Source organism: Schistocerca gregaria, chromosome 3 (assembly GCF_023897955.1).
Source record: "Schistocerca gregaria isolate iqSchGreg1 chromosome 3, iqSchGreg1.2, whole genome shotgun sequence".
Lineage (NCBI taxonomy): Eukaryota > Metazoa > Arthropoda > Insecta > Orthoptera > Acrididae > Schistocerca > Schistocerca gregaria.
Genome location: NC_064922.1, coordinates 55,224,720 through 55,242,464, shown reverse-complemented (window position 1 = coordinate 55,242,464; position 17,745 = coordinate 55,224,720).

The window sequence follows — 17,745 nt, the reverse complement described above, 5'->3', positions numbered from 1 at the left end:
CACCTTGCGCACTTTCCTCCATGGGAGTATTGTCTCAAACAGTTTACGCTTTGATCGTTCCCTGGAAGACCAGTAGTAGTTTCCGATGCACATCTGGAGGCATTCTGTAATCTGTGGACTCTCAGAGAGTTGATGAAACACAGAAATTTCCTATGGATTGAATACAACAGTCACCATGCGCACTTTCCTCCATGGGAGTGATGTCTCGAACAGTCTACGCTTTGATCGTTCCCTCGAAGACCAGTAGTAGTTTCCGATGCACATCTGGAGGCATTCTGTAATCTGTGGACTATCAGAGTGTTGATGAAACACAGAAATTGCATCGGGATTGAATACAAAAGTCACCTTGCGCACATTCCTCCATGGTAGTAATGTCTCAAACAGTGTATGCTTTGATCGTTCCCTGGAAGACCAGTAGTAATTTCCGATGCACATCTGGAAGCATTTTTTAATCTGTGGACTATGAGAGTGTCGATGAAACACAGTTATCGCGTCGGGATTGAATACAACAGTCACCATGCGCACTTTCCTCCATAGGAGTAATGTCTCAAACAGTCTACGCTTTGATCGTTCCCTGGAAGACCAGTAGTAGTTTCCGAAGCACATCTGGAGGCATTCTGTAATCTGTGGACTATCAGACTGTTCATGAAACACAGAAATTGCATCGGAATAGAATGCAACAGTCACCATGCGCCCTTTCCTCCATGGGATCAATTCTCAAACAGTCTACACTTTGATCGTTCCCTGGAAGACCAGTAGTAGTTTCCGATGCACATCTGGAGGCATTCTGAAATCTGTGGACTATCAGAGTGTTGATGAAACACAGAAATTGCCTCGGGATTGAATACAACAGTCACCATGCGCACTTTCCTCCATGGCAGGAATGTCTCAAACAGTCTACGCTTTGATCGTTCCCTGGAAGACCAGTAAAAGTTTCCGATGCACATCTAGAGGCATTCTGTAAGCTGTGGACTATCAGAGTGTTGATGAAACACAGAAATTGCATCGAGATTGAATACAACAGTCACCATGCGCACTTTCCTCCATGGCAGTAATGTCTCAAACAGTCTACGCTTTCATCGTTCCCTGGAAGACCAGTAAAAGTTTCCGATGCACATCTGGAGGCATTCTGTAATCTGTGGACTATCAGAGTCTTGATGAAACACAGAAATTGCATCGGGATTGAATTCAACAGTCACCATGCGCACTTTCCTCCATGGAGTAATGTCTCAAAGAGACTACGCTTTGAAAGTTCCCTGGAAGACCAGTAGTAGTTTCCGATTCACATCTGGAGGCATTCTGTAATCTGTGGACCATCAGAGTGTTGATGAAACACAGAAATTGGATCGGGATTGAATACAACTGTCACCATGCGCAGTTTCCTCCATGGGAGTAATGTCTCAAACAGTCTGCGCTTTGATCGTTCTCAGGAAGACCAGTAGTAGTTTCCGATACACATCTGGAGGCATTCTGTAATCTGTGGACTATCAGAGTGTTTAGGAACACAGAAATTGCTTCGGGATTGAATACAACAGTCACCATGCGCACTTTCCTCCATGGGAGTAATGTCTCAAAGAGTCTACGCTTTGATCGTTCCCTGGAAGACAAGTAGTAGTTTCCGATGCACATCTGGAGGCATTCTGTAATCTGTGGACTATCAGAGTGTTGATGAAACACAGAAATTGCATCGGGATTGAATACAAAAGTCACCATGCGCACATTCCTCCATGGTAGTAATGTCTCAAACAGTGTATGCTTTGATCGTTCCCTGGAAGACCAGTAGTAATTTCCGATGCACATCTGGAAGCATTTTTTAATCTGTGGACTATGAGAGTGTCGATGAAACACAGTTATCGCGTCGGGATTGAATACAACAGTCACCATGCGCACTTTCCTCCATAGGAGTAATGTCTCAAACAGTCTACGCTTTGATCGTTCCCTGGAAGACCAGTAGTAGTTTTCGAAGCACATCTGGAGGCATTCTGTAATCTGTGGACTATCAGACTGTTCATGAAACACAGAAATTGCATCGGAATAGAATGCAACAGTCACCATGCGCCCTTTCCTCCATGGGATCAATTCTCAAACAGTCTACACTTTGATCGTTCCCTGGAAGGCCAGTAGTAGTTTCCGATGCACATCTGGAGGCATTCTGAAATCTGTGGACTATCAGAGTGTTGATGAAACACAGAAATTGCCTCGGGATTGAATACAACAGTCACCATGCGCACTTTCCTCCATGGCAGGAATGTCTCAAACAGTCTACGCTTTGATCGTTCCCTGGAAGACCAGTAAAAGTTTCCGATGCACATCTAGAGGCATTCTGTAAGCTGTGGACTATCAGAGTGTTGATGAAACACAGAAATTGCATCGAGATTGATACAACAGTCACCATGCGCACTTTCCTCCATGGCAGTAATGTCTCAAACAGTCTACGCTTTCATTGTTCCCTGGAAGACCAGTAAAAGTTTCCGATGCACATCTGGAGGCATTCTGTAATCTGTGGACTATCAGAGTCTTGATGAAACACAGAAATTGCATCGGGATTGAATTCAACAGTCAGCATGCACACTTTCCTCCATGGGAGTAATGTCTCAAAGAGACTACGCTTTGAAAGTTCCCTGGAAGACCAGTAGTAGTTTCCGATTCACATCTGGAGGCATTCTGTAATCTGTGGACCATCAGAGTGTTGATGAAACACAGAAATTGGATCGGGATTGAATACAACTGTCACCATGCGCAGTTTCCTCCATGGGAGTAATGTCTCAAACAGTCTGCGCTTTGATCGTTCTCAGGAAGACCAGTAGTAGTTTCCGATACACATCTGGATGCATTCTGTAATCTGTGGACTATCAGAGTGTTTAGGAACACAGAAATTGCTTCGGGATTGAATACAACAGTCACCATGCGCACTTTCCTCCATGGGAGTAATGTCTCAAAGAGTCTACGCTTTGATCGTTCCCTGGAAGACAAGTAGTAGTTTCCGATGCACATCTGGAGGCATTCTGTACTCTGTGGACTAGCAGAGTGTTGATGAAACCAAAATTGCATCGGGATTGAATACAACAGTCATCATGCACACTTTCCTCCATGGGAGTAATGTCTCAAAGAGTCTACGCTTTGATCGTTTTCTGGAAAACCAGTAGTAGTTTCCGATGCACATCTGTAGGCATTCTGTAATCTGTGGACCATCAGAGTGTTTATGAAACACAGAAATTGCATCGGGATTGAATACAACAGTCACCATGTTCAGTTTCCTCCATGCGAGTAATGTCTCAAACAGTCTACGCTTTGATCGTTCGCAGGACGACCAGTAGTAGTTTCCGATACACATCTGGAGGCATTCTGTAATCTGTGGACTATCAGAGTGTTTAGGAACTCAGAAATTGCTTCGGGATTGAATACAACATTCACCATGCGCACTTTCCTCCATGGGAGTATTGACTCAAACAGTCTACGCCTTGATCGTTCCCTGGGAGACCAGTAGTGGTTTCCGATGCACATCTGGAGGCATTCTGTAATCGGTGCACTATCAGAGTTTTGATGAAACACAGAAATTGCATCGGGATTGAATACAACAGTCACCATGCGCACTTTCCTCCATGGGAGTAATGTCTCAAACAGTCTACACTTTGATCGTTCCCTGGAAGACCAGTAGTAGTTTCCGATGCACATCTGGAGGCATTCTGTAATCTGTGGATGATCAGAGAGTTGATGAAACACAGAAATTGCATAAAGATTGAATACAACAGTAACCATGCGCACTTTCTTCCATGGGAGTAATGTTTTAAACAGTCTACCCTTTCATCGTTCCCTGCAAGACCAGTAGTAGTTTCCCATGCACATCTGGAGGCATTCTGTAATCTGTGGACTATAAGATTGCTAAAGAAACACAGAAATTCCATCGGAATTGAATACAACAGTCATCATGCGCATTTTCCTGCATGGGAGTAATGTCTCAAACAGTCTACGCTTTGATCGTTCCCTGGATGACCAGTATTAGTTTCCGATGGACATCTGGTGGCATTTTGTAATCTGTGGACCATCAGAGTGTTGATGAAACACAGAAATTGCATCTTGATTGAATACAACAGTCACCATGCGCACTTTCAGCCATGGGAGTAATGTCTCAAAGAGTCTACCATTTGATCGTTCCCTGGAAGACCAGTAGTAGTTTCCGATGCACATCTGGAGGCATTCTGTAATCTGTGGACCATCAGAGTGTTGATGAAACACAGAAATTGCATCGGGATTGAATACAACAGTCACCATGCGCAGTTTCCTCCATGGGAGTAATGTCTCAAACAGTCTACGCTTTGTTCGTTCCCAGGACGAGCAGTAGTAGATTCCGATACACATCTGGAGGCATTCTGTAATCTGTGGTCTATCAGAGTGTTGAGGAACACAGAAATTGCTTCGGGATTGAATATAACAGTCACCATGCGCACTTTCCTCCATGGCAGTAATGTCTCAAACAGTCTGCGCTTTGATCGTTCCCTGGAAGACCAGTAAAAGTTTCCGATGCACATCTGGAGGCATTCTGTAATCTAGGGACTATCAGAGCGTTGATGAAACACAGAAATTGCATCGAGATTGAATACAACAGTCACCATGCGCACTTTCCTCCATGGCAGTAATGTCTCAAACAGTCTACGCTTTCATCGTTCCCTGGAAGACCAGTAAAAGTTTCCGATGCACATCTGGAGGCATTCTGTAATCTGTGGACTATCAGAGTGTTGATGAAACACAGAAATTGCATCGAGATTGAATACAACAGTCACCATGCGCACTTTCCTCCATGGCAGTAATGTCTCAGTCTACGCTTTCATCGTTCCCTGGAAGACCAGTAAAAGTTTCCGATGCACATCTGGAGGCATTCTGTATTCTGTGGACTAGCAGAGTGTTGATGAAACCAAAATTGCATCGGGATTGAATACAACAGTCACCATGCACACTTTCCTCCATGGGAGTAATGTCTCAAAGAGTCTACGCTTTGATCGTTTTCTGGAAAACCAGTAGTAGTTTCCGATGCACATCTGTAGGCATTCTGTAATCTGTGGACCATCAGAGTGTTGATGAAACACAGAAATTGCATCGGGATTGAATACAACAGTCACCATGCGCAGTTCCCTCCATGCGAGTAATGTCTCGAACAGTCTACGCTTTGATCGTTCGCAGGACGACCAGTAGTAGTTTCCGATACACATCTGGAGGCATTCTGTAATCTGTGGACTATCAGAGTGTTTAGGAACACAGAAATTGCTTCGGGATTGAATACAACATTCACCATGCGCACTTTCCTCCATGGGAGTATTGACTCAAACAGTCTACGCCTTGATCGTTCCCTGGAAGACCAGTAGTGGTTTCCGATGCACATCTGTAGGCATTCTGTAATCGGTGCACTATCAGAGTTTTGATGAAACACAGAAATTGCATCGGGATTGAATACAACAGTCACCATGCGCACTTTCCTCCATGGGAGTAATGTCTCAAACAGTCTACACTTTGATCGTTCCCTGGAAGACCAGTAGTAGGTTCCGATGCACATCTGGAGGCATTCTGTAATCTGTGGATGATCAGAGAGTTGATGAAACACAGAAATTGCATAAAGATTGAATACAACAGTAACCATGCGCACTTTCTTCCATGGGAGTAATGTCTCAAACAGTCTATCCTTTCATCGTTCCCTGGAAGGCCAGTAGTAGTTTCCGATGCACATCTGGAGGCATTCTGTAATCTGTGGACTATAAGACTGCTAAAGAAACACAGAAATTCCATCGGGATTGAATACAACAGTCATCATGCGCATTTTCCTGCATGGGAGTAATGTCTCAAACAGTCTACGCTTTGATCGTTCCCTGGAAGACCAGTATTAGTTTCCGATGGACATCTGGTGGCATTCTGTAATCTGTGGACCATCAGAGTGTTGATGAAACACAGAAATTGCATCTTGATTGAATACAACAGTCACCATGCGCACTTTCATCCATGGGAGTAATGTCTCAAAGAGTCTACCATTTGATCGTTCCCTGGAAGACCAGTAGCAGTTTCCGATGCACATCTGGAGGCATTTTGTAATCTGTGGACCATCAGAGTGTTGATGAAACACAGAAATTGCATCGGGATTGAATACAACAGTCACCATGAGCAGTTTCCTCCATGGGAGTATTGTCTCAAACAGTTTACACTTTGATCGTTCCCTGGAAGACTAGTAGTAGATTCCGATGCACATCTGGAGGCATTCTGTAATCTGTGGACTCTCAGAGTGTTGATGAAACACAGAAATTGCATCGGGATTGAATACAACAGTCACCATGCACACTTTGATCCATGGGAGTGATGTCTCAAACAGTCAACGCTTTGATAGTTCCCTCGAAGACCAGTAGTAGTTTCCGATGCACATCTGGAGGCATTCTGTAATCTGTGGACTATCAGAGTGTTGATGAAACACAGAAATTGCATCGGGATTGAATACAACAGTCACCATGCGCACATTCCTCCATGGTAGTAATGTCTCAAACAGTGTACGCTTTGATCGTTCCCTGGAAGACCAGTAGTAGTTTCCGATGCACATCTGAAAGCATTTTTTAATCTGTGGACTATCAGATTGTTGATGAAACACAGTTATCGCATCGGGATTGAATACAACAGTCACCATGCGCACTTTCCTCCATAGGAGTAATGTCTCAAACAGTCTACGCTTTGATCGTTCCCTGGAAGACCAGTAGTAGTTTCCGATGCACATCTGGAAGCATTTTTTAATCTGTGCACTATCAGAGTGTCGATGAAACACAATTATCGCATCGGGATTGAATACAACAGTCACCATGTGCACTTTCCTCCATAGGAGTAATGTCTCAAACAGTCTACGCTTTGATCGTTCCCTGGAAGACCAGTAGTAGTTTCCGAAGCACATCCGGAGGCATTCTGTAATCTGTGGACTATCAGAGTGTTCATGAAACACAGAAATTGCATCGGAATTGAATACAACAGTCACCATGCGCACTTTCCTCCATGGGAGTAATTCTCAAACAGTCTACACTTTGATCGTTCCCTGGAAGACCAGTAGTAGTTTCCGATGCACATCTGAAAGCATTTTTTAATCTGTGGACTATCAGATTGTTGATGAAACACAGTTATCGCATCGGGATTGAATACAACAGTCACCATGCGCACTTTCCTCCATAGGAGTAATGTCTCAAACAGTCTACGCTTTGATCGTTCCCTGGAAGACCAGTAGTAGTTTCCGATGCACATCTGGAAGCATTTTTTAATCTGTGCACTATCAGAGTGTCGATGAAACACAATTATCGCATCGGGATTGAATACAACAGTCACCATGTGCACTTTCCTCCATAGGAGTAATGTCTCAAACAGTCTACGCTTTGATCGTTCCCTGGAAGACCAGTAGTAGTTTCCGATGCACATCTGGAGGCATTCTGAAATCTGTGGACTATCAGAGTGTTGTTGAAACACAGAAATTGCCTCGTGATTGAATTCAACAGTCACCATGCGCACTTTCCTCCATGGCAGTAATGTCTCAAACAGTCTACGCTTTGATCGTTCCCTGGAAGACCAGTAAAAGTTTCCGATGCACATCTGGAGGCATTCTGTAATCTATGGACTATCAGAGTGTTGATGAAACACAGAAATTGCATCGAGATTGAATACAACAGTCACCATGCGCACTTTCCACCATGGCAGTAATGTCTCAAACAGTCTACGCTTTCATCTTTCCCTGGAAGACCAGTAAAAGTTTCCGATGCACATCTGGAGGCATTCTGTAATCTGTGGACTATCAGAGTATTGATGAAACACAGAAATTGCATCGGGATTGAATACAACAGTCACCATGCACACATTCCTCCATGGGAGTAATGTCTCAAACAGAATACGCTTTGATCGTTTCCTGGAAGACCAGTAGTAGTTTCCGATGCACATCTGGAGGCATACTGTAATCTGTGGACGATCAGAGAGTTGATGAAACACAGAAATTGCATCGAGATTGAATACAACAGTCACCATGTGCACTTTCCTCCATGGTAGTAATGTCTCAAATAGTCTACGCTTTGATCGTTCCCTGGAAAACCAGTAGTAGTTTCCGATGCACATCTGTAGGCATTCTGTAATCTGTGGACCATCAGAGTGCTGATGAAACACAGAAATTGCATCGGGATTGAATACAACACTCACCATGCGCACTTTCCTCCATGGGAGTAATGTCTCAAAGAAACTACGCTTTGAACGTGCCCTGGCAGACCAGTAGTATGTTCCGATGCACATCTGGAGGCATTCTGTAATCTGTGGATGATCAGAGAGTTGATGAAACACAGAAATTGCATAAAGATTGAATACAACAGTAACCATGCGCACTTTCTTCCATGGGAGTAATGTCTCAAACAGTCTACCCTTTCATCGTTCCCTGGAAGGCCAGTAGTAGTTTCCGATGCACATCTGGAGGCATTCTGTAATCTGTGGACTATAAGACTGCTAAAGAAACACAGAAATTCCAACGGGATTGAATACAACAGTCATCATGCGCATTTTCCTGCATGGGAGTAATGTCTCAAACAGTCTACCCTTTGATCGTTCCCTGGAAGACCAGTATTAGTTTCCGATGGACATCTGGTGGCATTCTGTAATCTGTGGACCATCAGAGTGTTGATGAAACACAGAAATTGCATCTTGATTGAATACAACAGTCACCATGCGCACTTTCATCCATGGGAGTAATGTCTCAAAGAGTCTACCATTTGATCGTTCCCTGGAAGACCAGTAGTAGTTTCCGATGCACATCTGGAGGCATTCTGTAATCTGTGGACCATCAGAGTGTTGATGAAACACAGAAATTGCATCGGGATTGAATACAACAGTCACCATGCGCAGTTTCCTCCATGGGAGTAATGTCTCAAACAGTCTACGCTTTGATCGTTCCCAGGACGAGCAGTAGTAGATTCCGATACACATCTGGAGGCATTCAGTAAACTGTGGTCTATCAGAGTGTTGAGGAACACAGAAATTGCTTCGGGATTGAATACAACAGTCACCATGCGCACTTTCCTCCATGGGAGTATTGTCTCAAACAGTTTACACTTTGATCGTTCCCTGGAAGACTAGTAGTAGTTTCCGATGCACATCTGGAGGCATTCTGTAATCTGTGGACTCTCAGAGTGTTGATGAAACACAGAAATTGCATCGGGATTGAATACAACAGTCACCATGCACACTTTCCTCCATGGGAGTGATGTCTCAAACAGTCAACGCTTTGATAGTTCCCTCGAAGACCAGTAGTAGTTTCCGATGCACATCTGAAAGCATTTTTTAATCTGTGGACTATCAGAGTGTTGATGAAACACAGATATCGCATCGGGATTGAATACAACAGTCACCATGCGCACTTTCCTCCATAGGAGTAATGTCTCAAACAGTCTACGCTTTGATCGTTCCCTGGAAGACCAGTAGTAGTTTCCGATGCACATCTGGAAGCAGTTTTTAATCTGTGCACTATCAGAGTGTCGATGAAACACAGTTATCGCATCGGGATTGAATACAACAGTCACCATGTGCACTTTCCTCCATAGGAGTAATGTCTCAAACAGTCTACGCTTTGATCGTTCCCTGGAAGACCAGTAAAAGTTTCCGATGCACATCTGGAGGCATTCTGTAATCTATGGACTATCAGAGTGTTGATGAAACACAGAAATTGCATCGAGATTGAATACAACAGTCACCATGCGCACTTTCCACCATGGCAGTAATGTCTCAAACAGTCTACGCTTTCATCGTTCCCTGGAAGACCAGTAAAAGTTTCCGATGCACATCTGGAGGCATTCTGTAATCTGTGGACTATCAGAGTATTGATGAAACACAGAAATTGCATCAGGATTGAATACAACAGTCACCATGCACACATTCCTCCATGGGAGTAATGTCTCAAACAGAATACGCTTTGATCGTTTCCTGGAAGACCAGTAGTAGTTTCCGATGCACATCTGGAGGCATACTGTAATCTGTGGACGATCAGAGAGTTGATGAAACACAGAAATTGCATCGAGATTGAATACAACAGTCACCATGCGCACTTTCCTCCATGGGAGTAATGTCTCAAACAGTCTACGCTTTGATCGTTCCCACGAATACCAGTAGTACTTTCCGATGCACATCTGGAACCATTCTGTAATCTGTGGATTATCAGAGTGTTGATGAAACAAAGTTATCGCATTGGGATTGAATACAACAGTCACCTTGTGCACTTTCCCCAATGCGAGTAATATCTCAAACAGCCTACGATTTGATCGTTCCCTGGAAGACCACTAGTAGTTTCCGATGCACATCTGGAGGCATGCTGTAATCTGTGGACTATCAGAGTCTTGATGAAACACAGAAATTGCATCGGGATTGAATTCAACAGTCACCATGCGCACTTTCCTCCATGGGAGTAATGTCTCAAAGAGACTACGCTTTGAACGTTCCCTGGAATGCCAGTAGTAGTTTACGATTCACATCTGGAGGCATTCTGTAATCTGTGGACCATCAGAGTGTTGATGAAACACAGAAATTGCATCGGGATTGAATACAACAGTCACCTTGCGCAGTTTCCTCCATGGGTGTAATGCCTCAAACAGTCTGCGCTTTGATCGTTCTCAGGTAGACCAGTAGTAGTTTCCGATACACATCTGGGGGCATTCTGTAATCTCTGGACTATCAGAGTGTTTAGGAACACAGAAATTGCTTCGGGATTGAATACAACAGTCACCATGCGCACTTTCCTCCATGGGAGTAATGTCTCAAAGAGTCTACGCTTTGATCGTTCCCTGGAAAACCAGTAGTAGTTTCCGATGCACATCTGTAGGCATTCTGTAATCTGTGTACCATCAGAGTGTTGATGAAAGACAGAAATTGCATCGGGATTGAATACCACAGTCACAATGCGCAGTTTCCTCCATGGGAGTAATGTCTCAATCAGTCTACGCTTTGATCGTTCCCAGGACGACCAGTAGTAGTTTCCAATACACATCTGGAGGCATTCTGTAATCTGTGGACTATCAGAGTGTTTAGGAACACAGAAATTGCTTCGGGATTGAATACAACACTCACCATGCGCACTTTCCTCCATGGGAGTATTGTCTCAAACAGTTTACGCCTTGATCGTTCCCTGGAAGACCAGTAGTAGTTTCCGATGCACATCTGGAGGCATTCTGTAATCTGTGCACTATCAGAGTTTTGATGAAACACAGAAATTGCATCGGGATATAATACAACAGTCACCATGCACACTTTCCTCCATGGTAGTAATGTCTCAAATAGTCTACGCTTTGATCGTTCCCTGGAAAACCAGTAGTAGTTTCCGATGCACATCTGTAGGCATTCTGTAATCTGTGGACCATCAGAGTGCTGATGAAACACAGAAATTGCATCGGGATTGAATACAACACTCACCATGCGCACTTTCCTCCATGGGAGTAATGTCTCAAAGAGACTACGCTTTGAACGTGCCCTGGCAGACCAGTAGTATGTTCCGATGCACATCTGGAGGCATTCTGTAATCTGTGGATGATCAGAGAGTTGATGAAACAGAGAAATTGCATAAAGATTGAATACAACAGTAACCATGCGCACTTTCTTCCATGGGAGTAATGTCTCAAACAGTCTACCCTTTCATCGTTCCCTGGAAGGCCAGTAGTAGTTTCCGATGCACATCTGGAGGCATTCTGTAATCTGTGGACTATAAGACTGCTAAAGAAACACAGAAATTCCATCGGGATTGAATACAACAGTCATCATGCGCATTTTCCTGCATGGGAGTTATGTCTCAAACAGTCTACGCTTTGATCGTTCCCTGGAAGACCAGTATTAGTTTCCGATGGACATCTGGTGGCATTCTGTAATCTGTGGACCATCAGAGTGTTGATGAAACACAGAAATTGCATCTTGATTGAATACAACAGTCACCATGCGCACTTTCATCCATGGGAGTAATGTCTCAAAGAGTCTACCATTTGATCGTTCCCTGGAAGACCAGTAGTAGTTTCCGATGCACATCTGGAGGCATTCTGTAATCTGTGGACCATCAGAGTGTTGATGAAACACAGAAATTGCATCGGGATTGAATACAACAGTCACCATGCGCAGTTTCCTCCATGGGAGTAATGTCTCAAACAGTCTACGCTTTGATCGTTCCCAGGACGAGCAGTAGTAGATTCCGATACACATCTGGAGGCATTCAGTAAACTGTGGTCTATCAGAGTGTTGAGGAACACAGAAATTGCTTCGGGATTGAATACAACAGTCACCATGCGCACTTTCCTCCATGGGAGTATTGTCTCAAACAGTTTACACTTTGATCGTTCCCTGGAAGACTAGTAGTAGTTTCCGATGCACATCTGGAGGCATTCTGTAATCTGTGGACTCTCAGAGTGTTGATGAAACACAGAAATTGCATCGGGATTGAATACAACAGTCACCATGCACACTTTCCTCCATGGGAGTGATGTCTCAAACAGTCAACGCTTTGATAGTTCCCTCGAAGATCAGTAGTAGTTTCCGATGCACATCTGGAGGCATTCTGTAATCTGTGGACTATCAGAGTGTTGATGAAACACAGAAATTGCATCGGGATTGAATACAACAGTCACCATGCGCACATTCCTCCATGGTAGTAATGTCTCAAACAGTGTACGCTTTGATCGTTCCCTGGAAGACCAGTAGTAGTTTCCGATGCACATCTGAAAGCATTTTTTAATCTGTGGACTATCAGAGTGTTGATGAAACACAGATATCGCATCGGGATTGAATACAACAGTCACCATGCGCACTTTCCTCCATAGGAGTAATGTCTCAAACAGTCTACGCTTTGATCGTTCCCTGGAAGACCAGTAGTAGTTTCCGATGCACATCTGGAAGCAGTTTTTAATCTGTGCACTATCAGAGTGTCGATGAAACACAGTTATCGCATCGGGATTGAATACAACAGTCACCATGTGCACTTTCCTCAATAGGAGTAATGTCTCAAACAGTCTACGCTTTGATCGTTCCCTGGAAGACCAGTAAAAGTTTCCGATGCACATCTGGAGGCATACTGTAATCTATGGACTATCAGAGTGTTGATGAAACACAGAAATTGCATCGAGATTGAATACAACAGTCACCATGCGCACTTTCCACCATGGCAGTAATGTCTCAAACAGTCTACGCTTTCATCGTTCCCTGGAAGACCAGTAAAAGTTTCCGATGCACATCTGGAGGCATTCTGTAATCTGTGGACTATCAGAGTATTGATGAAACACAGAAATTGCATCGGGATTGAATACAACAGTCACCATGCACACATTCCTCCATGGGAGTAATGTCTCAAACAGAATACGCTTTGATCGTTTCCTGGAAGACCAGTAGTAGTTTCCGATGCACATCTGGAGGCATACTGTAATCTGTGGACGATCAGAGAGTTGATGAAACACAGAAATTGCATCGAGATTGAATACAATAGTCACCATGCGCACTTTCCTCCATGGGAGTAATGTCTCAAACAGTCTACGCTTTGATCGTTCCCACGAATACCAGTAGTACTTTCCGATGCACATCTGGAACCATTCTGTAATCTGTGGATTATCAGAGTGTTGATGAAACAAAGTTATCGCATTGGGATTGAATACAACAGTCACCATGTGCACTTTCCCCAATGCGAGTAATATCTCAAACAGCCTACGATTTGATCGTTCCCTGGAAGACCACTAGTAGTTTCCGATGCACATCTGGAGGCATGCTGTAATCTGTGGACTATCAGAGTCTTGATGAAACACTGAAATTGCATCGGGATTGAATTCAACAGTCACCATGCGCACTTTCCTCCATGGGAGTAATGTCTCAAAGAGACTACGCTTTGAACGTTCCCTGGAATGCCAGTAGTAGTTTACGATTCACATCTGGAGGCATTCTGTAATCTGTGGACCATCAGAGTGTTGATGAAACACAGAAATTGCATCGGGATTGAATACAACAGTCACCTTGCGCAGTTTCCTCCATGGGAGTAATGTCTCAAAGAGTCTACGCTTTGATCGTTCCCTGGAAAACCAGTAGTAGTTTCCGATGCACATCTGTAGGCATTCTGTAATCTGTGTACCATCAGAGTGTTGATGAAAGACAGAAATTGCATCGGGATTGAATACCACAGTCACAATGCGCAGTTTCCTCCATGGGAGTAATGTCTCAATCAGTCTACGCTTTGATCGTTCCCAGGACGACCAGTAGTAGTTTCCAATACACATCTGGAGGCATTCTGTAATCTGTGGACTATCAGAGTGTTTAGGAACACAGAAATTGCTTCGGGATTGAATACAACACTCACCATGCGCAGTTTCCTCCATGGGAGTAATGCCTCAAACAGTCTGCGCTTTGATCGTTCTCAGGTAGACCAGTAGTAGTTTCCGATACACATCTGGAGGCATTCTGTAATCTCTGGACTATCAGAGTGTTTAGGAACACAGAAATTGCTTCGAGATTGAATACAACAGTCACCATGCGCACTTTCCTCCATGGGAGTAATGTCTCAAAGAGTCTACGCTTTGATCGTTCCCTGGAAAACCAGTAATAGTTTCCGATGCACATCTGTAGGCATTCTGTAATCTGTGTACCATCAGAGTGTTGATGAAAGACAGAAATTGCATCGGGATTGAATACCACAGTCACAATGCGCAGTTTCCTCCATGGGAGTAATGTCTCAATCAGTCTACGCTTTGATCGTTCCCAGGACGACCAGTAGTAGTTTCCAATACACATCTGGAGGCATTCTGTAATCTGTGGACTATCAGAGTGTTTAGGAACACAGAAATTGCTTCGGGATTGAATACAACACTCACCATGCGCACTTTCCTCCATGGGAGTATTGTCTCAAACAGTTTACGCCTTGATCGTTCCCTGAAAGACCAGTAGTAGTTTCCGATGCACATCTGGAGGCATTCTGTAATCTGTGCACTATCAGAGTTTTGATGAAACACAGAAATTGCATCGGGATTGAATACATCAGTCACAATGCGCACTTTCCTCCATGGGAGTAATGTCTCAAACAGTCTACGCTTTGATCTTTCCCTGGAAGACCAGTAGTAGTTTCCCATGCACATCTGGAAGCATTCTGTAATCTGTGGACTATCCGAGTGTTGATGAAACACAGTTATCGCATCGGGATTGAATACAACAGTCACCATGCGCATTTTCCTCAATGCGAGTAGTATCTCAAACAGCCTACGCTTTGATCGTTCCCTGGAAGAGCAGTAGTAGTTTCCGATGCACATCTGGAGCCATTCTGTAATCTGTGGACTATCAGAGTGTTGATGAAACACAGAAATTGCATCGGGATTGAATTCAACAGTCACCATGCGCACTTTCCTCCATGGGAGTAATGTCTCAAAGAGACTACGTTTTGAACGTTCCCTGGAAGACCAGTAGTAGTTTCCGATGCACATCTGGAGGCATTCTGTATTCTGTGGACTATCAGAGTGTTGATGAAACCAAAATTGCATCGGGATATAATACAACAGTCACCATGCACACTTTCCTCCATGGTAGTAATGTCTCAAATAGTCTACGCTTTGATCGTTCCCTGGAAAACCAGTAGTAGTTTCCGATGCACATCTGTAGGCATTCTGTAATCTGTGGACCATCAGAGTGCTGATGAAACACAGATATTGCATCGGGATTGAATACAACACTCACCATGCGCACTTTCCTCCATGGGAGTAATGTCTCAAAGAGACTACGCTTTGAACGTGCCCTGGCAGACCAGTAGTAGTTTCCGATGCACATCTGGATGCATTCTGTAATCTGTGTACCATCAGAGTGTTGATGAAACACAGAAATTGCATCGGGATTGAATACAACAGTCACCATTCGCAATTTCCTCCATGGGAGTAATGTCTCAAACAGTCTACGCTTTGATCGTTCCTTGGAAGACCAGTATTAGTTTCCGATGGACATCTGGTGGCATTCTGTAATCTGTGGACCATCAGAGTGTTGATGAAACACAGAAATTGCATCGGGATTGAATACAACAGTCACCATGCGCACTTTCATCCATGGGAGTAATGTCTCAAAGAGTCTACCATTTGATCGTTCCCTGGAAGGCCAGTAGTAGTTTCCGATAAACATCTGTAGGCATTCTGTAATCTGTGGACCATCAGAGTGTTGATGAGACACAGAAATTGCATCGGGATTGAATATAACAGTCACCATGCGCACTTTCCTCCATGGGAGTGATGTCTCAAACAGTCTACGCTTTGATCGTTCCTTCGAAGACCAGTAGTAGTTTCCGATGCACATCTGGAGGCATTCTGTAATCTGTGGACTATCAGGGTGTTGATGAAACACAGACATTGCATCGGGATTGAATACAACAGTCACCATGCGCACATTCCTCCATGGTAGTAATGTCTCAAACTGTGTATGCTTTGATCGTTCCCAGGAAGACCAGTAGTAGTTTCCGATGCACATCTGGAAGCATTTTTTAATCTGTAAACTATCAGAGTGTTGATGAAACACAGTTATCGCATCGGGATTGAATACAACAGACACCATGCGCACTTTCCTCCATAGGAGTAATGTCTCAAACAGTCTACGCTTTGATCGTTCCCTGGAAGACCAGTAGTAGTTTCCGATGCACATCTGGGAGCATTTTTTAATCTGTGGACTATCAGAGTGTCGATGAAACACAGTTATCGCGTCGGGATTGAATACAACAGTCACCATGCGCACTTTCCTCCATAGGAGTAATGTCGCAAACAGTCTACGCTTTGATCGTTCCCTGGAAGAGCAGTAGTAGTTTCCGAAGCACATCTGGAGGCATTTTGTAATCTGTGGACTATCAGAGTGTTCATGAAACACACAAATTGCATCGGAATTGAATGCAACAGTCACCATGCGCACTTTCCTCCATGGGAGTAATTCTCAAACAGTCTACACTTTGATCGTTCCCTGGAAGACCAATAGTAGTTTCCGATGCACATCTGGAGGCATTCTGCAATCTGTGGACTATCAGAGTGTTGATGAAAAACAGAAATTGCCTCGGGATTGAATACAACAGTCACCATGCGCACTTTCCTCCATGGCAGTAATGTCTCAAACAGTCTACGCTTTGATCGTTCCCTGGAAGACCAGTAAAAGTTTCTGATGCACATCTGGAGGCATTCTGTAATCTGTGGACTATAAGAGTGTTGATGAAACACAGAAATTGCATCGAGATTGAATACACCAGTCACCATGCGCACTTTCCTCCATGGGAGTAATGTCTCAAAGAGTCTACACTTTGATCGTTCCCTGGAAGACGAGTGGTAGTTTCCGAATCACATCTGGAGGCATTCTGTAATCTGTGGACCATCAGAGTGTTGATGAAACACAGAAATTGCATCGGGATTGAATACAACAGTCACCATGCGCACTTTCATCCATGGGAGTAATGTCTCAAAGAGTCTACCATTTGATCGTTCCCTGGAAGACCAGTAGTAGTTTCCGATGCACATCTGGAGGCATTCTGTAATCTGTGGACCATCAGAGTGTTGATGAAACACAGAAATTGCATCGGGATTGAATACAACAGTCACCATGCGCAGTTTCCTCCATGGGAGTAATGTCTCAAACAGTCTACGCTTTGATCGTTCCCAGGACGAGCAGTAGTAGATTCCGATACACATCTGGAGGCATTCAGTAAACTGTGGTCTATCAGAGTGTTGAGGAACACAGAAATTGCTTCGGGATTGA